At 38.5% G+C, this 27478-nt stretch overlaps 1 protein-coding gene across 1 annotated transcript in view; it reads right to left on the minus strand.

Moving 5' to 3' along the window:
- st6gal2a (ST6 beta-galactosamide alpha-2,6-sialyltranferase 2a) overlaps positions 1-23689 on the minus strand; it is a 36541-nt gene extending 12852 nt beyond the window's left edge. The window contains exon 1 of the mRNA XM_008434785.2: positions 23417-23689. The gene's annotated coding sequence lies outside the window, so the exon portion shown is untranslated. The remainder of the gene's footprint in view (positions 1-23416) is intronic.
- Between the last annotated feature and the right edge of the window lie 3789 nt (positions 23690-27478).

Consider the following 27478-nt stretch of genomic DNA (forward strand, 5'->3'; position numbering starts at 1 on the left):
AAATAATAATAAAAATATTAAATAAAAAGAGCACTCTTTACAAAATACAATAAGAACAGTTTAGTGAGAGCCAGCTAGACCCGATCAATGTCCGACTGCAAAATAACCAAYGGCTGACTCTAAACCAATCAGYTGCTGATTCTAAGCAGCCCCACTTGGCCGGCCCGATCGATAGGAACCACAGCTCTTGTGGTTCCAAGGAGCCGGGTGGAACCGGGTCGGAAGTTCTAATGCAAACACGGTCGGCCCTACTTTGAACCTGTGCCGTGCCGTKCCGTTCCGTTCCTTGTAGTGCGAAAACGGCWAAAGAGTGTTGCACAACTGCAAACAAACCAAAAACATGGCCATCCATCTMTAACAACGCAAACACGGAAAGCACTGATGAGAGAAGCGTCCAAGGGTTGCCCTAGGGTAACTTTAGAGTAGCTACAGAGACGCACAGCTCAGGTGGGAGAATCAGCTGACAGGACACCTATGTAGACTCGCACTACACAATCTGGCCTTCATAGGGAACCGATTGTTAAAGGAAAGACATAAGAAGTCTTGTTCAGTTTGCCTCCACATACTATGTGGAGGCTTTTCTTAAGCAGTAACAGAGGGGTTGTTTGAGAGTGTTGGGATGATGGGTGAGGCCAAATRCAGAACAATCCTCTAAGAAAACCTATTTCTAGGCAAACACATTAAGAGGCTCAACAGATCCAGGCATATTTAGGTATGTTAAAATGACTCAAAGTCTGAACCTGAATACAACTGCAAATATTCCACAGACCTGAAAACCTGCTCTTCTCAGACAGTCTTCACCCAGAATGACGGAAGTTGTCAACATGGGCTATTTTACAGAGAATAGGCTAAAGTTTCAGTCTCCAGATGTACAAAGCTGGTGCAGAGTTCTAGCTGCAAAATGTGGCTCTAAAATGTTACACAAATTTATCAAAGATTTTTTACAATAATTTAAATGTGTCATTTTTTTGTGTTGACCCACTAACATGAAATTGTATTTTTTGGTAAAAAAAAAAAAAAAAAAAGTGGTAAAAAGCTAAAACCTCCAAAGGCTATTTGAACATCAGTGTACGTAGATTACTGCAGATGTCTCCAAGATTTCTGTGGTTGGCTCCGTTTTCCTACACACCGCATCAGCAAAATGATTTAAATGAACTAATGTCAGCTGGAAAATACATTATCTCAGTTTTCCTGCGTTTCTCTAAGCTGAAATGCGCAGAGCCATCAGGGTGTCCTCAGGAGGATCGTTAGGAGAAAACCCTCAAAGAAAGGGAGTTCCAGTCGAGAGACGGACAAGTTATCGCACGTCTAGTGATGACAGACATTTCTCAGACATTTAATCCAGTCATGGATTAATTTAGCTATACACAATATGTTTTAGTAAATGGATATTTCTGGTTTTAAGAAAAATAAGCCAATAAAACCTTTGCCTGAACAGTGTAATTAAAGTAATACCTACTCAGTGGTAATCGGTGGCAAAATTGGACAAAAGATAAACATTTAAATGAGCATTGTTGTGAGTGGCTAGAGATGCCAGGCTAATGATTCTTCCAAAAACAATAGCAGTTTGTCACCTTGTTGGTTCAATTATCTTAATAAGCTTAGAGGTGACATTCAAAAGAATAATAAACTCAGGCAGATGCAGAAATACACACAGCTGTTTCCGGACAACAATAAGAATAAAATGAACCTCTATGAAGTCTATGAAGAATATTAAAATATCCAGAATCTGAATTTTAAGATTCAAAGTGAGCATTTTTGTGTATATATATATATATATATATATATATATATATATAGCTACTGCAGTGTACACAAGAACAAAGAACGGCTCTCAGTGAGGCTTCAGTCCTTAGGACTTAGTAAAGATCCGTCCAGAAGAATCGGATCGTTCCTGAATGTCATATTACTATATTGCAGACTTTGGTCACAGCGTTGTCCCATATATGCAACACCTCAGTCAACACCTCCACACAATAATTCAGCGCATGAGTGACAACTTTTTTTCCATCAGATGCAACATGTGTCTCAGTCAGTACAGCTAGCTTTGCTAGCACAGATCTTACCTTTCTTTAAGCTTTCCTTCCAAGTGACGCTAAAAGTTGGACGAAGTATCACTGTCTGTGAAAGCGAAGCGCTGCTAATTTTACATGTCGCCATATCAATTTATGCAGCGCTATTATATTATAGACAAACATCTCCTCCCGCTCAGAGGAAACCACTGCGCATGTCTGGAGCTCCGAGTGCGAGTAAAGGTGGAGGCGATGGGTGACAACAGACACTAAGTCACGTTATTGCTTGGATTTTACGGCGCCACCTTAAGTCCCTGAACTTCACATTTTAACGGAAGAGCAACGCGACTTGGATGTAACGAGTAACGCGACACTTTTGTAGAAATGTAGTGAAGTAGAAAGTACAGATACTTACTGTAAAATGTAGTGGAGTAAAAGTAGAAAGTCCCCATTATTAAATCTACTTAAGTAAAGTACAGATACACGAAAACTGTACTTAAGTACAGTAACGAAGTACTTGTACTTCGTTACTTACAGTAACGAAGTACTTGTACTTCGTTACTTCCCACCACTGGTCTACTGTCGAGATCGACTCAAAACCGGTCGATCGCAATCTACGTATTAAGCACCCCTGTGCTATACAAATCAAATTTGATTGATTAGTTCAAGCCTCTTTTTTTTTTTTTTTTTTTTTTTACAAACAAACTACAAAGTTTTACATCCATCAACAATGTAGCACTCACCAGCTCTGTTTGCAATAAATAAATGATAATCAAATAACTGTGGAGATTTTATTCCACAGCAAACCGTGCACAAGTATTGCGTAACTTGCCAGTGGCATGACTGTGCTTGTATGAACCATTCAGAAAATTATAGATTACAGGGTCAGGATTTCCATTTATCTCTATGGAAACTATTGCAATCTGATCTCTTGTCTTTGCACATTTCCTTCCTTCCAGCTCACTGCGACATTTCACTATTGATTAAATAAACTGACAATCACCACATCCATTCATGTTTTAATGCCTAGTCTGGTTGATGCTTGATCGTTGATTAGGGAGTAGTTGCGGTGTAGCTGGGTTTCAGGCAGGTTTTTTGGTAAATCACAAAGGCCCTTACAGATGACGTGAGGTTTGACTGTGACTGAGGCGCATCTATGCGGCATGGTAGCAAGATTTTGTCCTCCACACTCTTTCCATCTCAGTGCTTTCGTCCTGAATTCCCCTTACCCAAAGGGATTTTAATGACCAAAACTTTCTGTGGTTGTTTGCACAAAAAAAAAAAAAGAAACTGCAAACACGCATTTTTCTAGCCAAAATTTATGAGGCTGCCTCATGCATCTTCAGTGTTTGGGGACTGCACATCCCTGTTAGCCTCATTTCTTTTTCTGCTACTGGCTTTAAATAACGCTGCACTGAAATATTGGCTGACAGACTGACGCTAGAGTCTCCGGAACACAGATGCATCGACAGTGTTCATCCCTAAAAGCGCTACGAGGTTGCAGTTGTCAGGCAACACTGGCAAGATAATTAAATGTTTGTTAGGAGTCATTCCAAAAATGCTAAAATACGTACATGTTCCTTTTAACATGACAAAATGCTCATCCTTGAAGAGATAATGGCTTGTTTTGTCAACACAGGCAGCATTCTGACATCTGGCCCATAATATTGTTTTTAGTCTATGTTTACTTACTCGCTTACTCATTTCATGTCTATGCACCAACTAATTAACCTGACGCACCAGATGGACTGCTGCACTGAACCAACTGGGAGGTAATCTACAGCTACTGGAAGGCACTTTCAAAGACATTTTTTTTGTCAAAAAGCAAAATTATTAGCAATAGTCAAAAAATAAAAAACATTCACTTATTGTTTTTTTTTTGTTTGTTTGTTTGTTTGCAGCTTAAAATTAGACCAGCATTTCATTGTGGTATTCTTTTTTCCTGAACAACTTTGTCGAGACAACCCAAACCATCAACAAGCTTTTTCAACCATCTGAATAATTTTGAACAAAAATTGGATTTGTGATGTCTAGGGTGTTTTTAAACCCACAAAACAAAATTGGATATCTGCAGTGAGTGATTGTCATTCTTTAAACTTCTGCAATTTCCATTAATATATGGCAAAAAAAGAAAAAGACTTAACAGCACTCTTAAGGAAGATGTGTAAAATGCCTTAATGTATAAATTAATCATTTGAATCTTACGGAGAGAAGCACTTTACCGTTCCCCTTTGCACAATCTTGTCAAATTATCCAGAGTCCGGGATCCTCTTATGCTCTCCTCAGTTCTCTATGACATTTAGGTCAGCGCACAGACAGTAACGGAAGAATGGTGATTTTATTTTATTTTTTTTATGTTTATCCGCCTGTGTAAATTTGAATCATTTTTCTGTTGAAAGATGATGATTCACATCTCGTGGCGTTTTAAAAGAACTGATGATGTACTCCAACAGAATGGCTTGCTTTAAACCGTGGCACCAAGTCCCAGCATGTTCTGCTTCGGCCTCCTGTAATATTCTCATTGCAGTGAACCTCAGCTGCAATTTGATAGCCATGTAAGTACGGACCCTGAAGCTTATAGCCGTTCACAATATCAAAGAAAATTCCCTTCATGCTGCCCTGCTGAGAAACCAGTGGGAGAAAGCCCATGTTCTGAATACTTTAATCGAAGCCACTTTGAAAAATTTATCAGACAAGTTCTGTGCTGAAGTTTGAGTTTCGTCACAAAAAAAAGAGAGAAAAGAAAAAAAAGTACAACGATTTGGCATTGACGGAAGATAAAAAGAGAAAGCTGGGGATTGCTCACAGGCTTTCATCTCAACAAGGAAATAATTATTAATAAATCACACTGTGTGGTTAGAGGGATATGGCTAGAAATAATTACACTTGCATTAAAATAAACTTACATAAAAGTGCAAGTTAGACGAAAATTAAAAAAAAACAAAAAACGTTTTTCTACAAAACCAGCAGCAATTCCTCACTTTTTCTGCACATTACACTTCAAAAATAGCATCGTTTAAAATCAAATCTGAACCAGAAGATATTCTCATAAAATACTAAGTCCTTACACATCTGTGTGCTATGTGAAAGAAAAACTAACAAAAATGGTCTTTAATTGTTCCACCTTGAAGCAATGTTATGTTGTTACATTTAGCAAACAAACCCAATAAGACAAAAACAAAGTCAGTAATATCGCCATGCCAAAAATCACAAGTCCTGTATTTATTTCTACAGTCAAGTCTCTTTTTTGCCTCTTTTTATACCTTAACTTATTTCAGTCACTTTTTGTGTCATTTCCATCTTAGTCAATTTTTTTAATCTTCATCTCAATTTTTTGTGTATACACGTGTTTCCTGCTTCATTACTGCAGAGAATACACAGCAGTTCCCCATGTATTGTTCCACTCCGTTTAATTGGTGACATCTGTTACAAAACATCATCAGAAACCAGCAGTATCCCAAACATCCCTTCCTGTTGTGCGCATGGTTTGTTTATTCAACCAATCAAGCCAATTGTTCTATTAAATAAATAGGTTATATATTAACATTTCTATCGCTCTTAGATAACCTTCCCAATAGCACGAGCAAATATCTTGTGGTATGCTGCTTGCTGCACAGTACTACCAATAGATTTGCCTTAAAAAAAAAAAAAAAATCACCACAAATTTCTTTGAGACTATTAGTGCTGTAGTGAAGCCACCAAACCAGAAAAATCTACGGGGGACTTTTACTGCCATAAGTCGAGATCACGCATTTCCAATCTGAAAGCAGGATTTCAATGCTTGTTCTAAAAACTTCTGCTCTCTTTCAAATATTCACTGTTTGCTAGTGTGAAGTCATACTGGCACACCCAGTGTGACTTAAGCCATACTGGGGTGTGCCAGTGAAGAATGTAAGCACAATTACTAAAAGTTTTTGTGAGAATGTAAGCACAATTCTCACAAAAACTGAGAATGTGAGCACAATTCTTAAAAGTTTTGAGAACATAAGACATGAAATCCTGCTTACAGAATGAAGGTGTGTGCTCTCAACTTATGGAAGAAAAATTCCCCCGATATGGCTGCACCTAAAAGAATAATTTATTTTTGTTTGTCAGCCAGGCCTCTTTTGTGCTTTTGTCCAAATCACTGATTTCTGATATTTTATTAGATGTTCTTAGTTTTCTGTGGTTTATTTGCCTATCCTTTATGTGTTTGTAACAATTCTTTAACACATCCAAGTTACTTGTATTAGATCTAAAGAAACCTTATGTGGCATTTATGGTATATGTAGTCGTTTAGAAGCATTAAATCTTAATTTTTTGGATCTTCAGTCCTTCGTACTACTGCAGACAAAAGTTTTAAAGAGTAAAGCAAAAGTTTGATCTCRGACAGAAATTCCTGGCCAGCTGGTATAAATGCAACTACAGTCTGGGCTTCTCATTGCTGGGTTTTCCAGCGAGGAGCATCAAGATGGTAGAAAATGGCTGAGTGGGTGTGTGCACAATTCCAACTGGGAATCAAGGCTATTTATGGGCTGAGTAAGGATTTTTTTCCCAGGTTGACACAGCCAAAATCACACTTTGGAGCTGAATTTGTTTGCTTCATAACAGCTTTTTAAAGTGATAATCAAAAAAGTCACACCAATTCAACTCTGAACCGTTTGACTGAAGCACAACTAGATTTTTGTAAAAAGGTTATTAGATCATTTTCAGACTTGACTTGGACTTTTTACCTGAATCAGCCTCAAGGTTTGGGACTCTCAAAGAGAATGTTAACAGTTTATTACAACTGTTTTTTTTTTGTTTTTTTTATTAGATTTATAGTAATAGCCACAGAGTTTTTTTCTCTAAATGAAGGCTGCATGAAATGACTTCAGGCTTTCACCAACAGCCTATTCACTCACTGTTAAGCTGACTTCACTAACAAAAGCTTCCAACTTCCCTAAATAAAAACGTTTTCTGTTCGGTTCTTTTGAAAATTCTTCAAAAAATTTCCCGCTCACTGTACTTCGTCTTTTTTTTTTTTTTTTGCAATGCAAGACTCAATTGAATTCAAGTACACATCTGTGACTGTAAGCAGGAAGTACTCCAATGAGAAGAACCACAATATGGTGAAGGAGTATTGCAACCTCAATTGCAACATTGCACAATTGATGTGTATTTTTAGTGGACAAGATCCAATAGTTTGAAGTAGGAATAATGTTATAAAAAAAAGAAAAGAGGTAGAAAATATGCAATAATTGAAACTGGTAATCAACTGGGTTTTTTTTTTTTGTTTAAGATTTTGCAGCCCAATATCACATTAACAAAAGGTCGTGGTGCATAAACAATATTTACTGAAATGTTACATGTTAAATCTACTCACATAAGCATAATTAGAGATAATTACTAAGGCATGCTTTCCTGCTTATGATTAGTATAAATTGCACTCATGAAGCAGAGCTGCTTTCATACAATGACAGTTTCTACATTTGCAGCTCTTTAGGGGTCCAGAAGCTTAAGTTTTATTGGTCAATTATTCAAACAGTACAGGCAGTACGATTTAAATGGGCTGAATCTAAAATTGGTAGCGTTTTTTTCCCCCCTTTTTTCATGGTGAAATGTCAAAGAAAAAAAAAACTTCTCAGTTTATTCCTGCCTGTAAACAATGGCTCTCATCCTGATTTTAAACAACGCAGATTTCAGATAAGTCAGAGGCTCAGACAAGCCCTTCATTTCAACTGCCGGGCTACGGTTCCTCAGAAATGGCTCTAAAGATGTGCTGTCTGAGTACATCAGAAATCAAATTCTTGGTCGTTCCCAACGGGCTCCCAGTAAGGTGAAGTGAGAAGCTGCTTGACAGATAGTTGAAGGTTTTGCACCGGGTTCTACATTCAAAAAGGTACAAGAGAACAGAACTGCAGTCTCCTCGCCACACTTGATTCCCTTCTGTGCTACTTGCTTCATTTTTACAGCAGGTTTGTTGCATAGATAAATGTAGAAACTGAACTCTTTATTCTAGTCGCTTTACCACATTGTGTTGCATTGCACTTGTTTACCAAGCTTGACCCAGAGCATCTAACGTAGGAACCCTTTGGACCAAGAGGGTGCTGGTCCAAACTGAGCACAGCTGTCCACCAGCACGTCATGCTTCCTCCTGCTAACATTGCAGAAAGATTGCAAAGTGCTATTCTCTAGTTAGTGATACTTGTAGAACTGCCAGGAGGAAAATATGAGCTATGAAACCAAACCGTATAGAAAAGCTAAAGGTTCCTATTACGGTAAGATGGGTTGGTTTACAGTTGCATGCACAACCACATTTGTGTTCCAGTAACTCTAGCATAAAGAGCACAAACACCTTTTCAGAGGCCAAACAAGTAAAGGGATGGTGTTACCGAAAGTTAGTAGTACCCAATATAAATACAGTTTGCGTACAAGTGAGTGATCATGATCTTCAGCACTTTGAAAAAATAACTTGAAGCTCAATAAGAAATACAGGCTGCGCGATTTATTTTTAGAGCAACATTAAGCTTCTGCAGCTCTGCAAAATGGTTCTGTGGTAGACTGACTTGGTGTTTCAGATCTGAGGGTGACAAGCATAACACTTTGAAGTTGGGTCACTGTGATCGTGCTTGTTTTTGATTTTCTCTGGCTCAGAGTGCTTCTGTCAGACAGCACAGTCTCCGGTGCCATCGCACCACAGATAAACAAAAATAAGAAGTGTCTGCTCCCCTCTCTGACTGTGGCATTCTTTGCTTTCAACCTGGAAAACATTTGCTTAAAAACTAATGACTAACGCACATAAAATACATGTTTCCGGGTCTCGTCTCATTTTCTTCCTGGAACAGATTTGGTTTCCCCCCCCCCAACAATAATCTAAGCGTTATTGTAGTTAATATGCAACTACGCAAAATAATTAACTGGATTGGTCGATACCCGATTTCAGAACAACTCCTGTCTTTTTCATTCCTTATTATCGGATTGTTGTTTATGAAAAAATGAACAAACTGATCTGCACGTTCGAGTTCACACTTCCCTCCAATCAGTGAGATGAGATTTTCAAGCTGAGTTTCAATAAAGTCTTGGTTTAACAGGATTTTTTTTTTCTCTTTATCTGCTGCACGGACTGAAGAAGCCCCAAATTAATCTCTGTGTGAGACATTAAAGTGCAAAGCTGTGAAGGAGCTATACAGAGTTTAATTTTAAACACATGGACCGCTTTGTATGAGGACGAGAGAAATCGATGTAGCCCACATCTCCTGGCTGCTTCTAAAATGTTCTGGGTTTAACGTGCCTCTCAAAAGTGTTTACTTCATTTTTTTTTTTTATATTGTGAAAGTAGTTTTTGGTGTTTATGTGATAAACCAACACAAATACAGGCCATAACAGTGAAGAAGCAGGAAAAGTATTATTTTAAAAAAGCTTTACAAAAAGAAACATGAACGAATGTGGCAATTAAAATCTAGTAAAAACCAAGTGCCTTCAGAATTCATCGAGTGAATAAACGAATAGAGTCCAAAAATGTGTAATTTACTTTCAGTGTAATTTCCAACTGCACTGCGAAGGCCTCAACGGTTTATTAGGGAACATTAATGAACAAAAATTATCATGAAGATTAAAGAAAACAGCAGATGGATGAGGGAGAAAGAGGTTTACATTTTTAAACATATCAGTTCTTTGGCAAAGAACTAGAAAGAGCTCATGATTTTAATCTTACAAGTATCCCAGGTAAACCTCGGAATAAAGGTAAAAAAAATTAAAAATAAATCTTAGCCTTCAAGTAACAGAAGTATCTTAAAGTTTAAAACCAAAAAACTAACAAAATGAGCATACATAAGCAGAGAGCATCTCAAATGTAAATGACTTGCATTTTCCCCCCTCTCTTCCTCTTTTTAAAGCCCCGGGTACATGTCCACCCTGCTTTAGCCTCTGGAGGCAACAAGGTTATTACCATGTGGGAGAGCAGACTTCACCCTGTGTAATTATGCTGGCAGCATCTGAGCTCTCCAAAGGCTCCGCTGCACTTCATTACATCTTCAAACCCCAAAGTGCTGCTGTTAGAAACAGCCATTAGGCAGAAACTAACAAAAGCACAGACAAATGAGGAAGTGCAGACAGGACAACGTCAAAGAGAAAAAGGTTTCTTGTCGTTATAAAAAAAACAAAAACGTAACCAATTTTCTGAAAGAGTGTGGTGCGATTACATCTTTTTCTATACAGCATCTCGAATAACTGGAAGTTATTACTTCTTACCTCCAAAGAAGAGGCTTAAAATTCCAGTCTTTAAGCTTCCTTATACATCCTACCCTAATCCTACAACTGCTCCTACATAATGACATAATGAAAGACTTTCTCCTCCCATCACTTCCACAGCTCACCTTCTTTCCTCCCTCCACCCCCCACGTCTTCCCTGTGATGTGACCTACATTCGACTGCAGCGACGTGCATGTGGATATAAGTGCACACACCGCACCACTGAATACATTTGTGCACATTTGCTCTAAAGTATTTTAATACCAAACCATACCCGGGCAAAGAACAGAATTTCCTGCTCCATCCAATGTTGCAGTGACAGAAAATCTGTGCAGTCGCTCTACTACCGCACGACCGGCCAGATTTTTCTATGCGAATGTGACTTACTACCAGCAGCGGATCAGCCATCTCCTCGCCACAGACACCTAGCATGAGGAGGTGAGAATACACTGCAGGCGATGTAGCTCATTCCAGCCATCCAAGTGGCTGCCAATCATGCACATTTGGGCTTGCAAATGCATGGCTGCAAGCATGCAAAAACACAGCAGGGGCAAAAAAAAAACCAAAAGAGAAAAAGATAAACAGACAGCAATAAATACAATGAAACGTATGCATTTTAGGTTTTTCCAGAAGTAAAATGGAACAGAAGCAAGAAATATAAGGAGTCAGGTGTGCAGTGTGATCCGACACCAACTTGCAGAGACTTACAATTTACATCAACAGAGGTTTCCATTTTCCATTTCCACTTGTGTAAATGGCAGAGATGTCAACACAAAGAGGTTTTCCACATAGAAGCATAGACACCAAGCAATTGGTATAGAATGTTCTGCTTTATATGAACAGCAGCATCCCTGCAGCTCAGCAAACATTCACTGCTTCCAGCTTCTTAAAAAATGTTTTTAATGTGGACATCTCCTAGATTAAAACAGTAAAATGTCATTCAATATGCCAATATGATCAGAGGCGGTCCTAGCCTGTTTGGGACTGATCGGTATTGTTTCAATTCTTTTAATAATTTTGTTACTATTATTACCTTTTCTATTTCTAGCTTTCTAAAATATATGTAACGAACGCTAAATATAAATTTTACTGTGCGTTTCTGCGTAGAGAGAGTTGGTGGGTTTTACTTTTGCAGCTTATTTTTCAATCAAAAACAGAACATGCCATTATACTCTAAATGCAAGTTTTAATTGGTTGTACATCCTCAATAAATAACAGAAAATGCTGCTATTTGTCTGATCTGTTATTGTCAGACTGCATATAAAACAAAAGTGCTATTTCTGGAAAAAAAAAAAAAAACGCCAATTAGAGACGTTATAGTTGTTCATTTGTGGCATTTTCTGGTTGTAATTACATTGTGATGAAGATTCATGAACACCTCAATATGTTAGAAGCAACAGGATAAAAATGCAAAAGATATAAAACAGTGAAAAAAAATACATATTTTGAAAGGTTTTCACTTTAAAGACAATATGAATTTGATACAATTGGCGTGTCTTTGGCATCATTGTCACATCTTTATAACGCAAACCATTTGCCACAATGATGAACATTTCAAATGACCTCAAAAGACTAAAATGCACTTACTTACCAATTATTCTCTAACAAAGTTGTCAGGTTGAACGTATTATCCACCACAGTCTCCGTGGGACGTACAGCTGCCAAACGTGTGTGATTATGAGTAATTCGATTAGTGAGACAAACACTTGCACTTAAAGATGAAACTGAAATTATGATGAAAAAAAACCTAATGCAGCAAACAACCTACAAAGGTTGTTTGCCTCATTAGCTTATGGATTAGAAAGTTTGATTTTAACCAAATGTTTTTCCAAATCAGTTTGGAATTTAAACAGACACCCATACATTCACCTTGTTCTTTATTTTAATGTTTTTGGTTTCACTTTTGGCCTTTGTTCATTAGTAGTGTGAAGAATAGCAGTGAGAGAAGGAGAAAACCTGCAGAAAATGATCAACGGTCTGGAATCAAACCAGGGAATACGGTGCGGCTGCTCTACCACTTAGCAATTTGACGCTTATTGAAAATAAATTGCATAGTTTGTCCTTCTGTGGCAGGATCTCTTAGTATCCAGGTTTACCTTGTCAAAAAGACAAATTAAATCATTTATTCAGATGCTCTGCTAAAAATGTTTCCACATCATTTCCCATCTAATAACATTTTACATGGGTTTAAACACRATGGTTATTTATGATCTGCTCCAATTATGCACACAACAGGTTAAATGGAGATGGAAGGTGTAAAACTTGCTACAGAGAAGTGGCAGAGTATGCCGTGGTTTATTGTGACTTCTCTTGTTTTTTCCCCCTCAATACGTAATGATCACCTGACCACCAAGAGATGAACATTAAAATCTTTTTGTAGTTTTGAGTTCCTAAATAGCTGAACTCCAAATATTCTGCATACTAACGCAAGTGAAGGGCAGACGGTAAATCTGCATAATGTTTCAGGTCATTACGTAGCGTTGTTATAGGTTAATTGCTGTGATATTTGCACTTAAAGGGCCAGTATTATGTGTTTTCTAGTCGCATAGTGCCATTTTACAGCATAATCAAGTAGCTCCGTTACTTTCATTTGCTACAAATGTGACTTATAAAAAATCTGACTTTGTAATTTAACTCCTTGAAATTGGGCCTCTGTCTTTTTAAAAAGATTGCTTTTTTCTAAAACTCTGCTTTCAGAAAATCATCACAACATGGCTCCTCTATTAACAGTTTAACAATATTTTTACCAGCGTTGCATTGACAAGTAGTTCGAAGGATGAACTCAGCAGAACGGTACCACCAGGTGTTTGCTAATTGCTGCCGACTAGTCTGAAGGAACTGAGTGAAGGAGTCCCGGAGGAGGGTTGCTCTGTGGAGCCTGGAAGCTTGGAAATGCAGCTCCGAGGAGGAGCTTCATCCTCGAAGGCGGCGCTCGGTCCAACCAGACATTTTGCACAGGTGAACGGTTGCCACGAGATTAAAGGATTTCTTAAGCAACCATGAAAGAATCAAGGCAACAATCCATGTCATCTTATTTCCTCAACAAAAACACACCTGATGCATAGCCCAAAAAAAGTTGATTTTACATAGTACTGCCACTATAACTAACTTTAAATACAAGTGCCTCACACAACACATCATTTTATTAGATTTTAATTTAAATGTTCATAGAAATGACATCTTAGCTGGAGATGTCATTATGTATGCTATATGCATAGCAGTTAAATGACCCAAAACGGGTAAAAGAATGAAATCCGCTTCAAGACGACCTCCTTTTACAGGCTGGTTACAGCATGACGGAGCTTCGTGCATATTAAGTAGGTGTCCATGTCCATTATGTAGCCCAGGACTGACAGACATTCAAAAGCTGCCATGGTATTATTAATTAGGACTATGAGAAAGACGAGGTTAATTAATGAGCAGAGGGTGAGCGCTGATATGTTTCCATCATGAGATCTGACAAAACTAGCATGTCATATCTGTACAGCAAAGGTACATGCTATTAGCAGTGAAAGCCAAATCTCTACAAGTCAAATAAAGATCACGCATTAATTCTGGAGAGGTGCAGAGGTCACCTTAAAATGTACATTTTACTTTTTTTGCATTAAGATGCTCCCCTCCCCCATTATTCTGGTTCTCCCATGGAGGTAAAGGGGTCAAACTTAAGAGTCGGCCTCACGCTGCTGTAAAAACAGATCCTGCAAGGTCAGAGCAGAAAGGACCGACTCCATTAAAGACAGACTCTGCTGAGGCAGATTAGGTCTGTCCTGTCCTCTCTATCCGCCTTCAGCTTCAGGAGTGATTACATCAGTGAGGCAAAAAATGTCTATTTTTGCAATGTCGCTCTTAGAAGCTCATTAATCTTGATCTGAAGGCGCAACTACACCCAATGAAGGCCAAAAGTGCAGGTAGGGGGAAATCTGTTACACACTAACATCCAGAGTCCATCTGTGGAAGAAAACCCCACAAATATTTTCTTTTTTTGGGGTGGGGGGGGGAGGGGGGGTTCACAGAGGCAAAACAAGACTCCAAGCAGTCCCTACACCAAATGAACGCAACAAGAATTTCAAAGAAATGATGAAAAAATAAGCGGTAAAATAACACCTGGGCAAGATTGTTGCTCCGCTGTGCAGGTTGGTTTCATCTGAGCAGGTCATAACAAGTTCTTGCACGTTGCCACTTCATGTTTGTATTTAGCTTTCAACAGTGCGAAACAGTCAAGATAAAGTTGTCATCTGGACAAGTTTACACCCCTTTAGTCTGAAATAAATAAATAAATAACTTAAAAGTACCTGACAAGTTAAACAGGAACTGACAATACTTGGAAATTAAAAGCTTAGTCTTTACCAAGTAAAGAGATCGAACAAAAAAAACATGGTTCTTGAAAGCACTGAGTCATTGTGCGACCTAAACACAACTGAGGGCAAATCATACAGAGGCAGTAGTCCTTAATGACAAGTTTTCATAGCTAAACAGGGTCATATTTAACACATGCTGTCAAACTCAAGGTCCTATGAAGGAAATTCAGCCCTGCACTTCATATTATGGCTGCCGAATGCAGCTGGGAGCACGGACACACACAGCCAGGCATAAGCAGGTGTGAGATCGCCACACTATGAAAACCTGGGGTAAAAATACTCCGGTTTTGTAATACGTCTAACTTCCAACTGCTTTTATTTAAAAACTAAAAATGTTTATTTGTGGTGCTGCTAAAATACATTGTCAATTTATGCTGTTTTTCCCTCTCCAACACGTATATTCTTTCAGTTTGAGATTATGTAAAGTAAGTGGGTAAGTTACGTTTTGCAGTGATGTCAAACACTTTCTTTGTTTTGTTTTTTTGGTCACTGAATAACTGCTAGACCATTTGCGAAAAAAAATTACCGCCAAGAAGTCAAATTCACTGAATAATTCAGAAAATGCATCAAAGTTCCCCATCATGTGAGCATCTCCAAACAATTACCAGGCAAAGGTGAGTGACTCTTCATCGTTGCATACAAAGCATATGCATAGAGTAGCATAAAATTAAGTAATGTAATCGGTTCATTCCTGCCACATTAGGATTTCAACATGTCAAAAAAAAAATGTAATCTGCCTTTGTGAGCTGAAGATCACATTGTTTCAGCTGCACTTTAGAAAAATCAGGCAAATGTACATTCTTGCATATGCAGCTATACATACATTATTTGGGTTTTACATGCATTCCTTAGTGAGCCTGTTCTCGTAATAATGAAGAAATAAGGCACACTATACTCATCCTAAAGTATGCATCACTGCAGATAAAAAGACAACAGGTAGCTCAAGACAAATCTAGAGGAAGTGCATTTAAGGTTTTTTTTTGTAAGTATAACAGTTTTTATGACACATTTAGTCATAAAAACTGATGAGCGCCACTCAGGTTGCATGTGGAAGAATTAAAAAAGTCAAATTATGAGTGAAATGAAGAGCATTTGTCTGGCAAAAGAAAAGTTATTGGTTATTGGTTTTTCCTGCCTTTTAAACTTCCAGAGACAAAAGAACAGACAACACATTTAGGTATGTTACCCGCTTTCGCTGATATGTTTCGAGAAAACAAAAAAACATAAATAAGAATGAAATTGTAGCCACTGCAAGAGCAGAAACTGGTAAGACTCCCGTACTGATGAAGGGATTTTGCATGTCCAGGTTAATGTGTCTACTTCTGCCTCTTAGGGATGCTAACAGAACTCAATCACATCAGCATTTTACAGGCAGGCTGCTACATTTGTTAAAAAATTCATGTCCAGGTGTCCAGAGAAAGCCTAATATAATCCATAGCCAATTTCAGAAAGCTTAACCTCTTCATAATCTGTCTGAACTCTGGACACTTACTTTTGCACACAGCCTGAGATAAACAGCTACTCAATTTTTTTTTTAAACAGAAGAAATAAAAGCCACGCTGCAATAAGCTGCTGAAACATCCTTCCTCCCATTTCAGGGAAGACTGAACATCAGGATTGGACTGCAAGCCTCAACAATGTCTCCTTTCAGGTATTTTACCGTAGTGTGTGGACAGCTTGTTACAATGCAATGCAATGGATATGCGTTTCTCGTGTCCTCTAAACGCTTGCACACTCCGCCAGAAATGAGGGGGCACAGCTGGCCCTGATGACTCGAGCGCGCCGGCTTTTGAAGACTGACCTCAGATAACTGCTGGCCTCGTCACTTAGAGCGCCTCTGAAATTACACCTCCAGCTTCCCTTGGTGCCCACAGAGTCCCACACAGTCGGGTATTCGTACAGTCGGGGACAAAAGAAATGAAACTCCACCTCAAACTACAGCCAGCAGTAAAATTATATGAGCTTTAACTAAAAGGACTTTGAGACGTATACCCAGTAAATCCATGCTGACTCATGAAGTCCTGAGCGCCTGGACCATGTTCTTTATAGTAAGCTTGGAAAGCTTATGACGTATCATTAACTCCAGTGTTGAGAAGGTTGGGAATAGCAGATTATTCAAGCAGAAAATCATTTTACAAGACGCATACAAGGCCATCATCCCAGAAAAAGAAGCTGTATGGACGAACACAACAATTTATGAAGTTAGAAAAAGAGCTTCTTACGCCACGAGTTAAATGAAGATCGATTTCTTTTCCTGGTGACTCTGTATCTGATTTAACTCACAAAGTACTCTCTCTGACCACTGATCAGCTAAATATTGAGACTTTAGTTGTGCATGTTGGTAGTAATGATCTGGCAAAGCAAAAATCTGAGATTCTGAAACCTTTATGACTTTATGTGGGAAAATTAAAAATGAAGTCATTTCTCAGTGGTCCAATTCCATCACCTCAATGAGACGATAAAAAAACCTCCAAGCTGGACATGATAAACAAACGGCTGTCGGCCCGCTCTGCCAGCTCAGTGACCTTCATCGATGACCTCAGGATGCATTGGCAGTGTTTTCACCTCTTTGGAAGAGGCGGACGCAATCTTAATAAACATGGGATAAAGCTACTCACCGGAAACTTTTTTCATTTTATCAACAAGAACAACAATGCGACCATCGCTTCAGAAGAACAGACTCAAGCATGTCTGACTAGGATGGAACCCTCCGCTTATCAGAAGCAAGCTATTCCAATACAAACTAATAAAACATCGACTGGAGACAGAGCGGCTGGTTCCCGCTCCTCCTGCCTCCTTCTCTCTGTGCTCCTCCACTCATTCACTGCAGTCACAAAATACCTGTGAAGAAATGTCTTCTGGACCCGAGTTTCTCAAATTTACAGATGGAATGAATCAACATGTTCTCCTCAGCWCTTCCCTCCTTAGCGCTCACTTCATTTAAACCACAGGCCTCTGACTCCCCAGAGGATCCATGGCTCTGTGTTTCTGAGGTCTGAGACCGGGGTCCAGATATTATYCTTACACCYGTCTTCCTCCTCTGGTTCTGCTCTGYATCCCCAGAACCAGAACCAAACATGGAGTAGCAGCATTCAGCTTCTATGCACCACAAATCTGGAACAAGCTTCCAGAAAACTGCAAAACTGCTGTAACACYGAGTGCCTTCAAATCCAGACTAAAAACTCWCCTGTTAAGAGTTGCTTTTGAAACATAAATCAATAAAGAATTTAACGATGGCACTTGACTTAATGTAATGTTTTGATTGTYGATTCCGTGTTGCATGACTGTGTTTTTATGACGTGAAGCCCTTTGAAATGCATTGTTGTTGAAATGTGCWATACAAATAAAACTTGATTGATTTTAAGATGTATTGCTCCATAATTTAGACATGTACATGAAGGATTTTCTAAGCGAAAGAAGAAAAAAAAMCAGAAAGAAAAGAGAAGATGCTGACAACAGAAGCTACCCTCGTATGATTAAATGATTGTTTGATGTCATGTTTTGTTTGGATTAAAACAAACCAAATTCGTTCTGGTATTTCATCRCGATGCTKTACTTCCCAAACAAATTACTGAATGGAAGAAGATGGTTCTCTGACACCGATTTTTACATAAACCAATTTAAGAATATCTCAGACTGACACAAACCARAGACCCAAATTTAATCCRGAGGATCTCGCAGAGTGTGAAATTTAATAAACGAATGGTGTTATGGCTGCTGAACARACAAAAAGCTCAAAAATAAGCCTTTTTCCCTCTGACATGCGCCGATTTAGATTAATYTAATGGCTACCGAATGTGTGGGCATGATGTCACAATGAGCTTTTCATTATGAAACTGCAAGAGCAATATTCCTTGTTGTATTTACACAACAGGATGAATGGCTTGGTGCCACATTAACAGATTGCCCAGCACAGTAGTCGTAATATAGAATATGCTGGCCTTATTATTCAAGTCTGATGGAATTTATTCTTAAAGAAAAAGAAATAAAGATAAGAATAATAATAACACGGAGCTACTCGTGGAACTTTTGGTCACAAAATAAAAAAAGGAGCAAAAACAGAGAGGATACGGTGCAGCAAAGTTTATCAAGCTTTGACAAATGGTGGCCTTGCTGCTGTAAAGGCCAACAAAACCTTCAGGAGTAAAATCATTTTCAGATTCCCTTTATTCCCACTAGGAACAAGCCTTTATGAGATTCTGACAGAATGATAACCTTGTGCAGAAATATCACACTCTCGTGACGGTACTATAAAACAACAAAAAAATCTAATTCAGAGACTATGATTAAACAGTTGTATTTTCTGCTGAGGAAATAATAGCACATCCCTACACAAATGCTTAAAATGATGACTTAAATGTAGATATTTCGGTGCTTGTGAAAGAGCACAGATGAGTCAGTTCTGCTGCATTAAAATCAGCCAGAATCATCTTAAAAATCAAGGCTGAAATCTTTAGACGGTGAATTTGTTGAGGTCAAAAACTTATTTTTTTCAGTCAAGTTTTAAAATGTGAATACAGCATTTATTGATGATATAGTCAAATCAAACGTGGAAAAATATACACAGTGTCTGACACAGGAGAAGTACAACAATGACTTTTTGTTGATTTCTACCACTGCTACTTTTCTCTACAGTTTTCAAGAAGTCCACTTGGCAGTTTGTAGGTGTAAACAAATTACTAACTTGGATTTGTTCTGGTTGGGGGGAGATTATCTGGAGAGGGGACACTATCAAACCCAGAAGAAATTTAACTTCAGAAAAGAAAAAATCTCTTCCTCGCTCACACTCTGCATGAATCAGTTCATGTCATCTGATGCTAATGAGAGGAGTAGCCCTATTACTGGGTCATTATCACTCACACGGATCATGCATTTCATGAGCTGCCGGTTTTAGATTCCTTATTGTTGTGAAGCACCTGGAGCAAAAAATCTCAACCTGCAAAGATTAACCCAATGACCGATGTTTCAGCACTTGTCATAAGTCACACGGCCGCAAGTTTATCAATACTTGACATGGATGCGGGGTTTTTGAAAAAGAACTTTAAATCCATGTCTGTGTCTATGTACTTTCAAAACTACAGTCAAGAGTGAACAGGGAACCTGAATAAGCACTCAACAAGGATCCAACGCATTAAAACTTTGTGCTCAGGCTGACATTTTCACCACCATTTATTGATGCTCTGATAAAAATGTTTCAGACGCTTTAAATGAATTCCCTTTTTAATACTTTTAAATAATTTAACATGAAACATTGAGGAGATTTTTTGACCTCCTCAGTGTGTATGGTGACAAGACAAACTCATGTCAACTTGTTTTTGTGTTAAACGTTTAAGCTATTGCCCTGATTGCGGTAATGTGCAGCGGGAGCCGTTTTGCTGCAGCCATTTTCTGACTTATAAAAAGGTCAACACGCACCTTCCTTACTTAACTGACCTTTGCTCTTTTCTCTCGCATTTGCAAGAGCAGATAAGAGAAATGAGTCCTTTAGCTGTGAGACATTTGTGGAATAGAGAAAGTCACAGATTGCTGATAAGACCTGCCACAATTACAAATTGTTTTAATAGAAAAGGAAAAACTGATGCAGTTTCCAACTTGTTGTAAATAAATTAAAGCCACTTTTGAGTTTTGGAGAAAAAAAAATGTTTGGTGAAAATGAAAGGAATTGTAGAAAATTTAAAAAAATCTTCCAAATAAAAAGATTTCAAGACACTTTGAATAACAAACTACTAAATTTATTTAAAAAAAACTCCACTTAAAGTCACTTTAAATGGAATTGTGAATCTTTTACTTTTCACAAATTATGTTTAGCGCCAAATTTTTTTCCTAACTGAAATGTCCTCAATGGTCAGATTTGTAGACTTTTAAAAAAAATAAATTTTCAATGTGAGATTACACCTTAGCGATTAAAGACCAATTTATTTTAGTGCTTTTAGCAGAGCCTGATAAATGTGGAATGCTCTTTGTGTAGCTTGTTGATTTATGGAAACTCTGTAAAATACACAACCTTGATGAGCTCCGCTCCAGCCTTTCAAACAAGAAGAAAGGGCATCTCTTCTGCTTACAAAAATAATTTTAGCTGGTAGTCTTAGACGGAACTCTCTTTTTCGCCGTCTACTCTTAAACACTGCACACATGAAGGTTGTCAAACGTCTCTCTTTTCTGCCGCTCTCAAAGCAAAATAATCTTCTCTCCTCGCAGTGCGCAACATAAACCTCCAAAACTAAGACCAAAAATTAGTTAAAGGGATTGTTTTAATCGTGAATAAACAGAGACGAGCATGCACCAAGAAAAAAACAAAAGAAACATGAGAATAGGGTGTTTGCTTTAATGCGGTTTGGCGCTGCAGGATAAAGCTCCATTGTTGTTAGTATGTACCCAGAGAACAGCTCTCCTGCACACCTGTACTCTGCTGTCTTTGATTTGCACACACAGAGGGGGAGCATCTCATTTCAGACAATAAGTATCCAGCTGCAGAGACAAACAGGACCCAGACAACCACCAGGAATAATTATAGTTCTATGCCAGGCGTAAAATGGATATTTTGGTATGTTTGAAGTGCCGTTGGGTGATGTGCGTATGAGTATTTGCAGTGCAGATCGCCTTAGTATGGAAAGTCAGGTAAGACCATGAATAACACCATCAATTAATGCAAAAGTAATGTGTAAAAGCATAAAAATCGCTTTGAAGTGCAAGAAGTTTATGGTTTTGCACTGCCTATTCTAACAGCCCCATTCTGATTAGCAGGGTTTCCTAAAAGAACCTGGCTGAGTTTCTAAACTGAAGGCGTCCCGACCACTATCAGTTACACACAGACATTTCACATGTCAACAAGCAGAATTGAGGAAATTACCCCATAATGCAGAAGATTAGCAGTAATTATGAGAATTAATCCATTTCAATAGTGAATATTACAGAGGAAGACATGTAGACGTCTCGCAGGTCCGTTTCTCAGCACTAGATAACAGACCTGTCATGTACACGAAACCACGTTTCCTGTATTTGACAACGATAGTGAGTTTTTTCATGTTTTTCTTCTGGTAGCAGAGTTACAGGGGGCTGGTGTTTATATCCAATGGGCAAGAAGTGAAGAGTTGACCGCCCCACACATCGGACAGAGGTCTTTGCGCACTTACAGCTGCACATTTTAATGGTTCAAACACCAAATATACCTCAACACGCACAGGAGAAACCGCCTTGGCACTATCGCAGCAGCTAGCATCTAAGCTTGCCGCAATAAGCAATTAAGCATTTAATCGCGTGATAAATTAAGATGAGCTCGCTAATTTTCATTCTGATGATTATTTTTTGAAGGGCAATTTTGCTCGCAGAGACATCATAATCCATTTCATTTATGGTTCGTAAGTGGTTTTTATTTCCATCTCGTTTATTATTTTGGACAGTTGTGTTTTATTTTGTACATTTAAAATGTTTAAAGTGTTCTTTTTAAAATTAAAGTTGATTAGTCTTTGAGAGAATTAACTATTACTATCCCATTATCATTACATTACTTGAAAATGGTCTCAATACAACAACATTATCGAAATGGGATAATTTAGCATCCGGCAAAATTTGTTATTGTGGCAAATTTTTTCTACTAGGCCGACTAACATCTACGGTCTTCCCCATCGCTGCTCTTTGGGTTAAAGCCAACCAGAGCCAAGAAAAACAAATGACGCTCCTAGATTGGCTGCTTTGTAAATGTCAGCTCATAATTATTTTGGCTTCCCACGTCACATTTCCATTGGAATATTTTAGAAAAACTGTATGAGAAAATTTGGAATTGCAATTTGGAATTGCGTTCCACTGAAAAATCTGCCAAAATTGTGTAAAAAGGCAACCGTATATATCAACAATCAGTAAGATAAAATTAAATATCAAAATCCATGATGAGTTTAGGCAATGGGATAAGTAAGAAAGAATGCTTTTTGTTGCACTTTTCTAAAATCATATTGTGAGTCTAAAGTTGAAATCAGCTTTACCATATATGGGCTGTGATGTCACTGATCAACTTTGATAGCACAGGTGGAAGTAGTGGAATGTGTCACATTTTAGAAAAAAATATATTAAGATTTAAACTGCTGCTCCTCCCTCATTTTAGTCAAGAAAACAACAATAGTCTGGCATTTCAGTGTTTTTTTGTTTTTTTTTTTAAGCAAAGTAAACAACCACTTCCCCGTTTTTGTTCCTAATTAAATGGAAGAAAACGTGTGCTAAAAACAACCTGCCCTTGCCCACAGTCCGAACGAACACACATAAGATGAGACTGCACAATTTCTGTTGTTGTTGCACAGTTCTGACAACATTGCAACTGGGATTCGTCATCAAGGGGACAACAATCAGCTTCTCCTCAAGTTCCACAGAAGTATTCAGGCAGGCCTGATTTCACCGTGGGCTATGAATGAAGTCACTTTCCCCAGCAGAAAAACCCCATAATGATTCATTGTCGTCGTACAGAGTAGCGGCAGCCACTAACTGGAAAACAGTGAACTGTCCTGCTTGTGTCAATAACGCCTCTCCTTTGATTAAACCATTTGTCTCAATGAGCCAAACGCGCTTAAATCAAACGCTGTGATTCTGAATAAGGAGATCCAGCGAAGTAAAGGAGGCAAAAACGCGTTTTCTGCATCAAAAATCATTTGGAGCCCCCCCCCCCGTACTCCCCCCTCCTTTTCCAGTGGTGGGCTTTATTTGTTACCAGCCGAACATCGAGCATGCACATCATCTCTGGATGTTGTTCCGAGTCCCGAAACAAAGCGCTCCGGAGCACCGAAAAAAAAAAAAAAAAAAGCATGCAGATCAGCACCGAAACCAAAAGCAGAGCGAACAAAGCCTTACCTAAACGCCGCCTCGCTGTTGTCTGGATGCTGCTGGCCGCCGCTTCATTATTCCGCTCCCGTACGCCTTGTTGCACAGCGAGCATGCGGCTCGGCTCGGCTCGCCTCTGCCCTCCCTCCGTTCACTGAGCTGATATCCACTACAACTCTGAGCCGAGCGGCTGTGTTGTCTGTCACATTGTTGCTGCCCTTTTTCTCTCTCTCGCATCCACATCCGATTTTTTCTTAAAGAGGCGGAGTCAGAGAGAGACATTTTTGTTTCCTGCCAAGCACCGAGGTAGCTTGAAGAGGAGGGAAAGGAAGGAAGGAAAACGAAAAAAAGAAAAAGAAAAAGGATGGTCAGTAAAATGTCTGTCAGCCTGCAAATGCAAAAAAAAAAAGAAAAAAAAAAATTGGTGGAAACTGATAAATATATTGCTAATATTCTTTTAGCATAATTGAAATATGTTACATTAAAACATAAATAATTTGTTGAGCAAATTTAATTTGGACCTCAATATCCTGGGACATTATTTATTTACGTGTGATAATTTTCTGTTAATCATTTTAATGATTTTCATTTATAGCTCAAAAGTCAGTTCTGAAAATTTGAGTAGTCTGTATTATATCATGCTGTGTACACTTCCATGGGAAGGCAAACATTTAACATCGCCAACCACAAGGCAACAAAGCGTCACTATTGCGATCCAAGCAATGGCAATGGAAGTTAGATGGAAGAAAAAAGTGGTACGGGCAAAGTTGCACAAGCAAGCCGAAGCTTTATAAACTACTGATTTCACTTGTTGGGTCTATTTGGTGCCTTGCAGCAAGAAGGTTCTGGGTTTGATTCCCGGCCTCGGTCTTTCTGCATGGAGTTTGCATGTTCTCCCTGTGCATGCGTGGGTTTTCTCCGGGTACTCCGGTTTCCTCCCACAGTCCAAAAATATGACTATCAGGTTAATTGGCCTCTCCAAATTAATCAAATCAGTCAAGCACAGTGATACAAAGACCATTAAAGCAGATACTTTTACAGTGTGGGCAAGCGCCAGGAAAATGAAATCAGTGTTTCTATAAAGCTCGTTAGCAGAGGGGAAGCATGAAGTGCCTCAAGATTTCCGCTGCCCTGCCTCTGGACAAGACCTTGACCTAATACCGGAAGATGACGCGACTCCCAAAATCACTACTGACTATGAAAACCTCAGTCGAGATAAGAGGCTCTGACGCTGCCTGTGATTCTCAGATTTTTAATACAATATTATAATTGTAGCCCATGTTTTACACTAATCTGTGTGGTGATTAACGTAGCACTGACTGCAGCCACGTTTCACATTTTGTTAATCTCCCCCAAGCTTCTGAATCAACTTTTAACTATGTTGCTTTTGTACTATTTACTTCTACACATTTTCCCCTCCATTTAACTTCCTGTTAATATGTTTAGCAAATACATTTTGTGTCTTACTCTGTGCATAAATGACTTTATACCGGCCAAATGCCAAGTCAGCTGTCTTCCCCATGATTACGTGGACTCTCTTGTGCCAGACTTCCTGTTATTGGTCATATCTAGCACTCAGACGTTTGGAGAAAGTATATTTTGGGTTTTCATTAGCTTTACGTCATAAATGTAAAAATATACATAAACGGTTGAACAATATCACTTTGTGTGATTGATCTATAGTAGTTTCCCTTTTTGAATTGAATTACTGCAATTAATTAAATGTTTGATGATATTATAATGTACTGAGAGTTGGCTTTATGTAAACATCCTCATTACACAATATCGTGACGTGAGACTTTCTTTCCAGGAGGTTTGTCCTGCTCATAACCAATCGCTTTGGCAAATATTGCCCTAACTTAATTGTCGAATGTCAGATGAAAACACTTCTCTCTTGTCTGTAGAGCAAACAGACTGTTGAACAAACAAAGCGCTACACCTATCCCACCGTGCTGTGCCTTTAGCATGCAAGAAAATTCGATGGAAAAGTTTTGTTTTCTACGGAGGCTGGAATAACACAAGAGATTGATTAAAGCCTGCAGTCGGCCTCATGTCCTGATGAATCAACGACAATTACCACATGTTCATCTACAAGAAGTTGACATGCCATTTTTTGTCACATTGATAGTCAAATTAAAGATCAATAAGTGAAGGTAGTGATTCTTGATTTTATGTGTGTAAATTCTAATGGTAGTTCTATGGCTGCAGTAACTGCAGTATTTACATTTAAGCACCTTTTTGTGCTCATTTTTATTTTTAAGAATTTACCTGAAGGCAGATTTTCATTAGCCAGTGTTATTTAAGTCATTACTCACCTATTTTAAACATGTAAAATGCATCTTACACAGCGTTCACACTCACGTCCAACGAGTCTTTGTGCCCATCATTCTTCCTGTGGCTGAGAAAGACGTGGCCTTTAACATTGATTTTGTTTACGGACCTGATGTAGGATAAGTTGGAAAATTTTCTTTCCTTTTCGTCTTTGCCTCAGTGTTGACTGATAAGGCAAACAATAATCAAAAAATGTCTTGGGTAACACATTGAGTTTGTCTTCTTGTTGACGTTATTTAGCATTAACACCACCTACTGGTATGGACATAGATAGATAGGTATCTGTCTGTCTGTATAAATATATGTACACACAACACATTGACTTTCACTATCTCTGCCATAGTAGGAGGTTTATCCTTTTTCCGCATGAGGGCAGAACATCATGTCAAGCATCTTGTTAATGCTGCTTCTTTCTTGGCCAGGTCTCTCTTGAATAATAGATATCTCATCTCATGGGACCAACCTGTTTAAATAAAATAGAATCTCAAACATTTTCTATTTTTGCAACCATAAGACTAGCTGTCACCCTTTCACTACTATGAGGATCAGTGTTCATTTCTACAAAGTTACAGCAATGTAAAACTTTTCTACAACAGATAAGGGAACTCTAAATGGTCATAGCTTTACAGAACCTCACTTCCAAACCTTTCTATTCAAATCAATTCGATCAAGTTTACTGACATTCATGTTAACACGCGGGGTTCAGCAGAAGCAAAATCAATCTTCTTCAATTGCCATCTCAGTCCCCAGACTTAGTAAATCCAATAGGAAACCTGTGCAGTGTCCTTCCTTGAAGTACACTGCTCAAAAAAATAAAGGGAACACTTTAACATTTAAGTGAACACTGAAGTGTTCCCTTTATTTTTTTGAGCAGTATATTTCAAATGCATGGCTAGATAGTGACAAATTATATTCAAAACCGAAAACAGAATTTTGGGTGTTTTATTGTGCCGTTTTTATATATTATGGCCAACGGACATACAGATGAATTAATACAGAAAGGCACCAGAGTGAAATGCCACAGGAAAAGATTAAGTGCTATTCCTGTTGGCAAAAGGGAGTTGCACAAAGTATTGACAGCTGAAGTACCAATAATATTGGTGTAAAAACATTTTTCTTTGAATAGGACCTCTAAGATCACATCAGCAGGTGATGTATGTTGTCATTTCTTTTTCAATTAAACAATGCATTATTAAAAAAAAAAAATCTTGCAGTTTGAGATTATACATACTGCAATAAGTAGTCTGTGTATGTTATGTTTTTTTCACATCTGTATCAGGGGTCCGTATAAGCATGGAGGACACTCCTGTGCAACTTCTCTTTAGGATAAATACTTTGACCTCATTTAGGTGGCATTCGGCTCCCTCTTGATGTGTTTTTGCTGGTTCTGTTTTTGATTGCGTTTTTTTGCACCGTATCAATTATGGCTATGAAAAAAAACACGGGTGTAAAAGTACATAGTCCTGCTGAATTTTTGCAGAAAAACAAGCACCCATTGCTTTGATGCCTTATCTGCTTTCAGCACAGCAGAGAGCCTGTGTAACAGATACAGAGGTATTGCTTTGTTGGTTGACCCTGGTGCAATGCAGGGTGTGTGTTGCTCCCTTAATTGCCCCATCAGTAAATGTCAAACGTTCAAATGGTTCCAAAATCTAGATTTATTCATTCATTTGTGCCTCATCGGATGCAGGCGCTCTAGCTGCATGCTGCAATTACTGCTGCACGGCTAAATGTGGCAATGAATAATAAATCACAGCACAA

The sequence above is a fragment of the Poecilia reticulata genome, linkage group LG2 (genome assembly GCF_000633615.1).
Source record: "Poecilia reticulata strain Guanapo linkage group LG2, Guppy_female_1.0+MT, whole genome shotgun sequence".
NCBI lineage: Eukaryota > Metazoa > Chordata > Actinopteri > Cyprinodontiformes > Poeciliidae > Poecilia > Poecilia reticulata.